A 12192-nucleotide genomic window follows, 5' to 3' on the forward strand; every position below is an offset into this window, starting at 1 on the left:
AATGCCATCTACACACGATGCTGTTATAACTAGGTTACATTCACAGTTCATTATCATAAGCCTTGCTTGCTCGCCGATGGTCAAAAGTCTTTCAAGTAAACTGCATATGTTATCTGTGGAACAATAGATTAATGATTAGAGTGTGGTCAAGGATAGTACAATAAAGCTGGACTGCGTCATCCATACCTTCACATCTGTAAATAGTAAGTCAAGCGGGCAAAAGTACCTAGCACTAGCAGACGTGCACGGTTTTTCTGGTACTATATTTTTTCTATTGTTTTCCTTCCATTTCCTTGTTAAGTGTTGACGAAAATGGATGCCTACCTTATAAGCTGTTTGGAGAATTAAGATATTCCAATCGAAATTAAATTAAAAAGCATTGTCTTGCTTTCTCACAACGGGCTGCTAGTTACTTGGCAAAGTATCGATCCTGATGAAGTCCTTGTGTTTGGAGCAGGTGCCCCAGGGGTTTTGGCTGCTGCACTAGAACGATGGCAGACCAGACAGTAGCAGTGCTTCAGTAAGTACAGAGTATTCCCTTTATTACAGCGCCTTCAGTTGACTACAGTCAGCTTCAGTTTCCTGGGCAGTATTTGCACCAATTTATAGTACGCAAAGAAGGGTAGGTATCATTCGCAAGATTACTACAGCAAAAAAAAAAAAAAAAGAACTGTGCATTATTTTGGAGAATGGCTCCTATTGTAATTGTTCGAGGGAATTACATGTGCTGTGTTCTATTGAGATTCCCATAAGGAAGGTCTACTGTAGGAGTTGTACACCATAAAACCATTACTACAATAATTATAATTCAAACAGTTACACCATTCTAAATTGTACGCTCTCATGGAATTCTATTCCACTTGATGTGAATTTTTATCATGAGATTCTATTCCACACGCTCCAGTAAGTCATGAAACTGTTTACATAGTATCACCATGGATCTGAGAGCGGAAGGAATTGAAAATCGCTGTGTTTTCCAGGATAATCGTCCCCCTGTTTTCTTTTGGTATCCTGCTGTTCTGCTGCTCTGCACTGTGGAGGACTTGTCGGAGAATGCGACCCATTCAAAGAGAAAATTTCGACACAGAGACCCCCTACGTCATCCATGTGCCATACCTAAACGTCAATGCCAGACCACAGTTCCAGACAACACCAGACACAGGGAGCCCACCACCCTACAGTGAGGTGAGTAGATAGGACACTGCAGGCTTTAATTTACAAGAAAACAAACAATCCACTGCAGTTCTATATCGCTAATCCACTGCAGTTCGATATCGCTAATCCACTGCAATTCTATATCGCTAATCCACTGCAGTTCTATATTGCTAACCCACTGCAGTGCTAGTTATTCCAAGACCATTGTGTTGCCATTGTTGGTAATGCTATGGTCTGCAAAGCTTTCTCCAGGACAATGCCGATGGCATTTTCCAGTCCAACTCATTTTTCTGCCTCTTTTTTTCCTAGGTTACACTGAAGCCACATCTATTCCCTCTCCCAGAAGACCTCCCACCACCTTACAGCACCATTGACCTTCCCTCCACCTTAAATATGGAGCTCTGAGCCTCAGTCCAGCAATAGTCAGGCACATGAACTGTTACCTGTGGGCGGAATGGTGTGACAGTAACGAAGCAGCACTGTCACAATTCAACAGTTACTTTTACTGGTAAAAACCAAGACTTGAGGAACATGAGTCAACTCTTATGAGGCTAAGACTGACTGGAGAAGTTGGAACAATGTGGATGATTGACTTTATTTTGAGAATATGCTGTAAATATTACAAATTTACTTGCAAAGAAACTGCAAAGGCACAATGAAGTGACATTATAAACGATGATCAAGAAACCATTGCCGCCTTCTGATTTGCAAGTCTCAAAATCAACCAGGTTAAACAGAATGCTAAGCAAATAATAGCTGTGCATATCTTATTAACGTGAAGGTTGCAGTGTTCCAGTCGAAATTCAGCGTTTCTACAATCATATTGTACAGGTTATTTATGTGAATTTAGATGTATAACACTTTTATTAAACAGTTGTTTAGCAATACACTGTTTAACCAAAAATAATCTTTATACTGCATTTGTTGCGTTGTGTTTATCATTTATCTTTGAAACCCTCCTAGTGTATATAGATCGTTCTTCTGCCTCCTGCAGCTGTTCCTCGGTGAGTGGCATGTTGTGAGAACACAAAACGAGCAGTTTCAGTTAGGAGCACGATCTGGAATGCAATGCTTAATAAAGATATTGCTTTGACATGGACAACTCGGGATGCAATGAAAGGTCAAATAAATGACAGTTTTCCTGTCTGCAATGCAGGGTGTTCTGTAACACTTTAATCTGTAAACTTTGTCCTCTGTGCCCATGGGCACGGAAAGACGGCAGTCACAATGTAACCCATAAACAATAACCATGCTGTTACTGATAAAACCCAAGGCGTGTTTTGACTCACAGATTAAAGTCCTTGATGTGAAGCAGTGTGATCAACGATCAGTGAGTCTCTGGGATCAGGATTGATAAGCAGGAGAACCACTCTCTCCCCTTGCCAGTTTAATACAGGATTCGCAGTCTGTTCCTTTAGTTACCAATTCCAAGCGCAGGGCACATTTTATGAAGAAAAAGCTGAACTGAGCAGGTTTCAAATCAAACTCATACAATTAAATGCACAGCAGTTCAGGCCACTTTAATTTGCAATGACAAGTTACTGTTGAACGAAACATGCAGTTACAAAGTAAATGTTTTAGACGAGGGCAAAGCTTAATGTTAAGGGGGAAGTAGCTTCAAATATGAAATTCTTACATTTCCTTTGCTGCTGTATTTGATGCTGTGTGCAATCACGTTGAGTTCTCACCCCTTTTCTCTAAATGTCTCTTAACTAGCTTGTCATCTTGGCTTCTCTGTCTCTATGTAAATTCCATATTTCACTTGTTAAAGCTCAGAAATATAAAAGGGGAGGATGGCATTTTTCTATTGCTATGTACATTTTTTCAACAAAGTTTGTAATTTCTTGTAGCTTGAAATATGTAAAAAATAAACGATATTTAAACTGTACGGTGGTTTGACAAATGTACATGATCATGGGGGGGGGGGGGGGGGGGGGGGGGTGTGAGATTAAGTATCTGGACACCAGGGGGCAGAGTTATTGGTTTTGGCAGTGATGTGATTCTAACAGGTACAGGTGGTGCAATGGTTCCACAAGGCAAATTATTTAAATCCCAGATATAGTCAAAGGCAGTTTTTTGGACAACAGATGCATTGGCCTAATACGTTATTGTAGGCACAGTGGCTTTCAGCTTAAAATTACTTTAAATACTGTACCGCTGCCTTTTTTTTGTGCTTTACTGCTGTGCCTTTTGTGACATTGCTTCCAATATTTTACTGGAATGACGAGTTCAACAGTCTAAAAGCAGCATGCAAGCATGCCCTCTCGTATTTACAGTAAATAGAGTAGAAAGTAGAATATGGACACTGTGATATGTGTTATGCAATATAAATGAGAGATCGCTCGCTGTGAAAAGCAAAACCTGTAACAGTTCATCCACATCTGGTGGTGGTGCGACATTCACAGCCACCGAACGCCTCTCTGTTTCTCAGTTAGAGCGTGGAAGATCTTGACACCCCCTGCTGTTGACAAGGCCTCTCTCTGAACCAGACACTACCAGGCTGCCTTAGAACACCCAGCTGACAGGGACCCACTGAGGCTCTGTGCTGAGCAGCTCCAACGCCCCCTTCAGGCTGCGGAAGGAGTTCTCTAGGTTGTCGTTGACAATGATTAGGTCAAAGTAGTGGCCGTAGGCCCGCTGGACTCTGTTGCTCTCGTCCACAGTCCCCTTCAGCTCGGCTTCTTGTTGGGGGACAAAACCTGAAGCTCAGTCCTGTCCTGGACATTGAATTAAAGCCTTTGAAGTTTCAGAAGAGCTGAGAGCTACAGTAGCTTTAAAGGGTTTCTTGTGATACCTGTCATGTGCAGTTTAAGGCTTCGGTTTACAATGAACAAGTCATTGTGACAGGAGGATGACCTTCGGTTATTTGAAGGTCATTTTTACAAAGGATGTTGAACATTTAAGCCTGGTGTTAGTGGCACTTTTGGAATCTCAGTAAAAAGAAACTGAAGACAGCATTATGCTGTTCCTCGGGCGGGGCTTAGCCTATCACACTGAGCCTCGGGCTGAGCTTAGCCTATCACACTGTGCCTCGGGCTGAGCTTAGCCTATCACACTGTGCCTCGGACGGGGCTTAGCCTATCACACTGCCTGAAGTGGGGCTTAGCCTATCACACTGTGCCTCGGGCGGGGCTTAGCCTATCACACTGAGCCTCGGGCTGAGCTTAGCCTATCACACTGTGTTCCCCGTGGGTTTACTATGTGCACTCTACAAAGACAACAGGTTCAATACTACGATTATGTATAAAGTATCCATTCAGGTGGTGCTCCTGACCTGGGGGTTGACGTCCAGGGTGCAGACCTTGCCTGCTTCAATCACCTCGTGGATGGAGTCGATCTTGGTGCCGTAGAGGTTCCCTTCGTACTCCCCTTGCTCTAGGTAGTGACCGCTCTTGATGTCCTGCTCCATCGCACTGCACGAGGCGAACAAGTACATTTGCCCGTCCATCTCGTCATCTTTGGCCCTCCGAGACGTGTCTGCAGGGCAATCAGAAACACGCTCAGCAAACCCTGGGATGAGCGGCAGGTTAGCAAAGCAGTTATGCTAGTCAAAACATGCTAATATTACTTCAGAGTACTTAGACCTCGAATTCTATTCCGAAGTTCTCCGGTTCTGGTTTTGTAAGGAAACAATATCAGGTGTTTGTAGAAATGTAGACTGAAGCCAAATGAGAAGTTTAATTTGAAGCCTTTGTAACACTTAATCATTTGAGGTAGAACTATAAGAAGCAAGACAAACCTGGCCGTTGTCTATATACTGCAGTGTGCAAAACCAAATTTCTTCTTCTTGACTTGCTGTGCTCTGTGACAATGTCAAAATAGGCAAATTACTGATTATCTAATTTAACTAATAACTTTAATATCCCACACGTGCAATTCATTTAAAACAGTGGATAGCAAGTGGCTTGGACTGTAAATCAATGGTGTGCTATTGTGTCTCGTTTCATCTCATCCTAACTCTACTTGGCACATAGCCCAGATCAGTGTTACTCACAGGGGATGGTGGTTCCGTATCGCCCCGGGTTCGACACTAAAAGCTTGTTCTTCACACTGCGCAGGCCCACCCCCTGAGCTCCGATCAGGACCACAGTCTTCCTCTGGAACGCTGGCATCTTGGCCACCTCTTCATAGATCAGCAACTCGTGATGATCGAACTCTGAGACAAGAGAGAGGGGGGGAGAGGGAGAGAGGGGGAGAGGGGGAGAAAGGGAGAGAGACAGAGAGGAGAGAGGAGGAGAGAGATAGAGGTGCAGCGAAAGAAAGCGAGAGGGGAGAGGGAGAGAAAGAGGGGGAGAGAGGGAGAGAGAGACAGACAGAGAGGGAGAGAGATAGAGACAAAGAGAGAGAGGGGGAGAGAGGGAGAGAAAGAGGGGGAGAGTGAGAGAGAGGGGAGAGAGACAGAGAGGAGAGAGGAGGAGAGAGATAGAGGGGCAGCGAAAGAAGGCGAGATAGGGGAGAGAGAGAAAGAGGGGGAGAGAGAGAGAGATACAGTGACAGAGAGGGAGAGAGATAGAGACAAAGAGAGAATGGGGGAGAGAGTTAGAATAGCACAGCTTTATCAAAAGGCGGATCTGAAGAGCGAACATTTTTTTACAACAGATGTTCGTGCACAGTTTTATTAAACTGGAGCCGTGTTAATGGTTTTAGATTTCAAAGTTAAGGGGCTTGTTTGTTACCAGGAGGTTCCAGGTTCAATCTCAGCCACTGACTCACTGTGTGTGATCCAGAGCAAATAACTTAACCTCCTTGTGCTCCATCCTTCAGATGAAACGTAAAACTGACGTCCTATTATAAGTGACTGCGGCAGGAGTTGTGAGGCATTGTTCACCCCCTAGTCTCTGTAAGTCGCTTTAGATAAAAGTGTCTGCTAAATGACTCATTAGTAATAATAATAATAATAATAATATAATAATAATAATAATAATAATAATAACATTGCCTAAAGTAGCCCAACTCTACAGAACTGAAGTTATGCCACCCTGACCTTGTTTAAAAATCTGGTGCAAGTGACCATATCAAGTTCCATCATATTTGGATGAGAGCTTCTCAAGGTACAGACAAGACTGCAGGTGTGTTACACATGCTGTGTGTATGTGTGTACATGCAATTATACATCCCAGGGGTGGGTAAACCATACTCTACCTGCATTCTTAGTCGTGAGGTACATCATCTTTTTCCTTTTTTTGCCGCTTATTCCTCCACACAGCGCACCTGATTAAACAAACAAAACACACCTTGAAACAATCCCGTCACAAATCCCTTCAGCATTTAAACAACAACAACAAAAATCTATTGCATTACTAATCAAGTCCACTAGAGGGTTATATTACCTCATAGCAATTTCGTTAAGAAGGCAAATAACCCAGTACCAGAGGAGAAATGACAAAATGTACTGCAGTTAAATTAGCATTATGACAGCTGGACACATTCTCTTCCCCTGTACCCTGTAGAACTAATGGTGCTGATACTGCATATAAAAGTGATCAAGTGCCAGCCCGGTTTAACCAATGATGAGGTCGAAGGTAACCCTGAACAACTGCTCCTGGGTTTATTCCTGGCTGGATAAGGAAGACGGTCTGTGCCTGGTTTTCTTTGCTAGCTGTAAATATCGGGTTCCAAGACTGCTACCTGCTGAGACTGCCAGCTCGAAGTCTTTCTTCACAAACGCTTTTCTCTTTTCTTCCAGTAGCTGGCTGGGGATGAGGCCGGCACTCCCTCCTTCAACATGGCACGCCTTTACAGGAAGAAAACAGACCAGGCTTACTGACAAGAGAACAGGCTTCACAAATGCATGACCCAGAAGCTGTAGTACAGGCCTGTTAATTTGATACACCTAATGGGGCTTCTGTTGTTACGGAATAAGACTGTAGCTCCCACCTGCCACCAGTTGGGGTCCTGCTGGTTGACAATCTGCAGGATTTCGCCGCTGTGGAACTGTAGCCCTGCCTCCTTACAGGGGATCAGGTTATCGTGGGCAGGGTGATAGTCGAAGTGGCACTTCACAAACACCTGAGCGGGGGGACAACAGAGAGACCGACACTCATAGCAAAGGAGGTGCTGCTTCATGTTCACGTTACTGTTCTTATTGAAATCCACCATTGTAAAATGACAGAGTAGATCGTGGATTAGCAAATAAATGCTGTTTACTATTAAGGGTACTTGTTTCACACAGGTAGCCCAAAGACTGGAGGGTCAAGGGGACTGAACCACCCTAAAACTGCTTAGAGGCTTTAAACAGCGTGCATGCTTGTATATGAAGGTAGGTGTGTGTGTCTGCGTGCGTACGTGTGTGCGTCAGTGTGTCTGTGTGCATGTGTGCATGCTTGTATATGAAGGGAGGTGTGTGTGCGTGCGTCAGTGTGTCTGTGTGTGTGTGTGCGTGTGTGTGTGCATGCTTGTATGTGTGCGTGCGTCAGTGTGTGTGTGTGTGTGCATGTGTGCATGCTTGTATATGAAGGTAGGTGTGTGCGTGCGTGCGTCAGTGTGTCTGTGTGTGTGTGTGTGCGTGCTTGTATATGCAGGTCGGTGTATGTGTGTTCTTGTGTGTGAATGAGTGTGTCAGTATGTCTGTGTGTGCGTGCTTGTATATGCAGGTAGGTGTATGTGTGTGCGTGAGTGTGTCTGTGTGTCTGTGTGTGCGTGCTTGTATATGCAGGTAGGTGTATGTGTGTGCGTGAGTGTGTCAGTGTTTCTGTGTGTGTGTGCTTGTATATGCAGGTTGGTGTATGTGTGTGCATGAGTGTGTCAGTGTGTCTGTGTGTGCGTGCTTGTATATGCAGGTAGGTGTATGTGTGTGCGTGAGTGTGTCAGTGTGTCTGTGTGTGCGTGCTTGTATATGCAGGTAGGTGTATGTGTGTGCATGAGTGTGTCAGTGTGTCTGTGTGTGCGTGCTTGTATATGCAGGTAGGTGTATGTGTGTGCATGAGTGTGTCAGTGTGTCTGTGTGTGCGTGCTTGTATATGCAGGTAGGTGTATGTGTGTGCATGAGTGTGTCAGTGTGTCTGTGTGTGCGTGCTTGTATATGCAGGTAGGTGTATGTGTGTGCGTGAGTGTGTCAGTGTGTCTGTGTGTGCGTGCTTGTATATGCAGGCAGGTGTATGTGTGTGCATGAGTGTGTCAGTGTGTCTGTGTGTGCGTGCTTGTATATGCAGGTAGGTGTATGTGTGTGCGTGAGTGTGTCAGTATGTGTGGTGCTTGTATGCAGGCAGGTGTGTGTGTGCATGAGTGTGTCAGTATGTCTGTGTGTGCGTGCTTGTATATGCAGGCAGGTGTATGTGTGTGCATGAGTGTGTCAGTGTGTCTGTGTGTGCGTGCTTGTATATGCAGGCAGGTGTATGTGTGTGCATGAGTGTGTCAGTGTGTCTGTGTGTGCGTGCTTGTATATGCAGGTAGGTGTATGTGTGTGCGTGAGTGTGTCAGTATGTCTGTGTGTGCGTGCTTGTATATGCAGGCAGGTGTATGTGTGTGCATGAGTGTGTCAGTATGTCTGTGTGTGCGTGCTTGTATATGCAGGCAGGTGTATGTGTGTGCATGAGTGTGTCAGTGTTTCTGTGTGTGCGTGCTTGTATATGCAGGTAGGTGTATGTGTGTGCGTGAGTGTGTCAGTATGTCTGTGTGTGCGTGCTTGTATATGCAGGCAGGTGTATGTGTGTGCATGAGTGTGTCAGTATGTCTGTGTGTGCGTGCTTGTATATGCAGGCAGGTGTATGTGTGTGCATGAGTGTGTCAGTATGTCTGTGTGTGCGTGCTTGTATATGCAGGCAGGTGTATGTGTGTGCGTGAGTGTGTCAGTGTGTCTGTGTGTGCGTGCTTGTATATGCAGGTAGGTGTATGTGTGTGCGTGAGTGTGTCAGTGTGTCTGTGTGTGCGTGCTTGTATATGCAGGTAGGTGTATGTGTGTGCATGAGTGTGTCAGTGTATGTGTCTGTGTGTGCGTGCTTGTATATGCAGGCAGGTGTATGTGTGTGCATGAGTGTGTCAGTGTGTCTGTGTGTGCGTGCTTGTATATGCAGGTAGGTGTATGTGTGTGCTTGTGTGTGCGTGAGTGTGTCAGTGTGTCTGTGTGTGCGTGCTTGTATATGCAGGTAGGTGTATGTGTGTGCATGAGTGTGTCAGTGTGTCTGTGTGTGCGTGCTTGTATATGCAGGCAGGTGTATGTGTGTGCGTGAGTGTGTCAGTGTGTCTGTGTGTGCGTGCTTGTATATGCAGGCAGGTGTATGTGTGTGCGTGAGTGTGTCAGTGTTTCTGTGTGTGTGCTTCTGCTGATTAGATCTGCTGCTGACAAGCAGACTGTGAATGCTGGTAACCATGACTACCAGCTCTGCACATCACACACACTGATTAAAACGCGCTGGAGGTGTCCGCACGGTGCTCTCCACCTCAACAACAGAAGGGTCTCTGAGCTCAGCTCATTTTAATGAATTCATTTCTTCATTTACTTCTGTGGCAAGGGGAGCTGGAGATGGAAGGTCTCCCTTACTAGAGAAGGACCAGCCTCTTTCCCTTATACAAACTGCAGTCTAGGTTTAAAACATCAGAATGTAGGTGGCAAAGCTGTCTGCGAGATACAATCCTCTGTGCTGCAAAGAGCCAGCACATTCCCTTAGTGCCGGAGGCTCCCTTTCCTCTGAGCAACAGAACCTTCGCAGGAACCATGTGTTTCATCTAAACACATTTGGAGAATAATGCTAAAATTGGGGACTGTGAAAACTCAGGTGTATGTTTTAAGAATTTGAAGTTGTACGCAGTTAAAGTTGATTACTTTTTCCTCCTGACCAGTCTAAGCTATGGCCAAGCGTTTTGCACCACCTTATAGAAATGTGCTGTAAGCTCTGTGAGTGGGTACCTGGCATGGGGGGGTGAGGCTCCTGGTAGCTGGGCAGGATCTTGAGTACCAGGCTGCCACTGGCCTCCTTCAGCATCTCCTGCAGCACCTTGGGGTCGTTGCTCACCTCCTTCCCATTCACTTCCTTGATGATGTCACCCACGTGGAGCAGGGCCTGGTGGTCGACCAGTCCTCCGTGCAGGATCCGAGCGATCACCAGCTCGCTGCTCTCCACGCGGAACGTCACCCCCTGGAGCACAGACAGGGGGCTCTTATTCAGCAGTGGGCTGTTACAAACTGGCTATGACTTGACTGTAGTTACATGAAAATATTCAAGAGCAATCAATCCAAAAACACTGAAGGGTCTGAACATTCCAAGAAGGTCGATGGTATTGAATGGGTTGGACTACGGTTTAGCAAAGCTGGTAGAGAATGCCCTTATCAGGTGCTCCCCAGCGACTTTGCGAATGCCCACCATGTGCATTGTATCGGGGGAGGCGGGCTGGTTGTTGAGGGCTGCATCCATGAAGGCACAAGAGCTGGCAGGCGGGGTCTCGAAGCTTTTAGAGGCCACCGAGTCGTGCATTTCCAAGAGAGACTGTCAATGAAAGAAAATGGACCAGAGGCATAGCAATACACTGAGATCACCACATGATATGTATCCTGACAGCAGACAAAATAGACCCTACATCAACCCTAAACAGATTTATCAAGTTTGGTCAGTTTTTTGTTAAAGTACTGTATATGGGAAAACTACAAAGCGGTGTGTAATTCAATACGTTCATGTAACACAATTCCACAGGTTTCATTCCACTTTATGAAGCAAAAATGTGTTCATTCTATTGGGTGATGCAAAGCTTGTAGTGTACATGAGAACGTGGATTGCAGAAGCTCTGCCTGGATGTGTGGTTCCTTCAGGATGCGTGCCAGCTCCAACGTGGACATGTTTGTCTCCACCAGCGCGGACATGTCCTGCAGGATCTCCCGGACCAGCTCCAGATTGTTCTCTCGCACCGCTGCTTCCAGCTTCGTCTCCTTCAACTTCTCATGTGCCTGAGGGCCAGGATAACAAAACCAAGTTTAAATCCAACGGAAAGACGCTATAAATGAACTAAACCGTGTTTAAATGAAATGCTAAGAGGCGTGCAACTCTTCCGTTTGTACATCAAGATAAAAAACTTTTACTAGCACCTTATTGCCAAAGCCAGGGTACGTATTTTCAGAGTTTCCCCTGGTTTGCCATGTTTATTAGTATGCTTTACCTTACCTATTCTTTACGGTGCTTCCCTGTGCTTTCTTACACTTTGCTATGCTATTACCGTGGTAAGCTTTTATGAGAGTATTTAGGCATTGCTAGCAGTATCAACCATTCAAATCGTTCAATTCTATTTTAAGGTAAGTTACATATTACATATTTTATTAGCATCAATAATTCACAATTTTATTTCTGGAGGCCTGCTTTTAAACCTCTCAGCTACAAAACTGCAGAGTCCAAAATATGACTCTCTACTAATAATAAGGAATTCCAGAGGAAATGCTTTATAAATATGGTTAAGAAGGTACTGGGGTCACGTCGGCCCAAAGTGGTATGAGATTATAGGAGTCTGGTGGTTAAAACTGGATTCACAAAACCATTACACTCCAGCCCAGCCCAGCACTGACCTTTCAAAGAACAGACTTACAGAATGACTAGAAATCAGCTGTCAAAGATGACACTAACAGCATGATTTTCAAAAGGGGCCAAATAAGAACGAGGTTGCAAAGGGATTTATTCACTTGTTGACCATTTAAAAATATTAATCAAGAGATGCGGTTATTTTGCCCGTTCTTATTTTGCCCCTTTTGAAAATCATGCTGTTAGTGTCATCTTTGACAGATGATTTCTATAGTGTCTTTGTGAACAAATCATACGCAGGACAAAAATACAGTCCTGGAGTTTGAAGCTCCTTCAAAAAACAAGCTGCATGCACACGGACTGGATACAGCTGAGCTGCCTCTGCGAGGTGTGCCTGCGTCAGACTCAAACCCAGTCCGACCCGCTGCGAGGTGTACCTGCGTCAGACTCAAACCCAGTCCCACCCGCTGCGAGGTGTACCTGCGTCAGACTCAAACCCAGTCCCACCCGCTGCGAGGTGTACCTGCGTCAGACTCAAACCCAGTCCGACCCGCTGCGAGGTGTACCTGCGTCAGACTCAAACCCAGTCCGACCCGCT

At 45.3% G+C, this 12192-nt stretch overlaps 1 pseudogene; it reads right to left on the minus strand.

The window, feature by feature from the left end:
- Positions 1-3941: 3941 nt before the first annotated feature.
- Positions 3942-11846, minus strand: LOC121324921 (annotated as a pseudogene).
- Between the last annotated feature and the right edge of the window lie 346 nt (positions 11847-12192).

This window comes from Polyodon spathula, chromosome 12, assembly GCF_017654505.1.
Source record: "Polyodon spathula isolate WHYD16114869_AA chromosome 12, ASM1765450v1, whole genome shotgun sequence".
Taxonomy (NCBI): Eukaryota; Metazoa; Chordata; class Actinopteri; order Acipenseriformes; family Polyodontidae; genus Polyodon; species Polyodon spathula.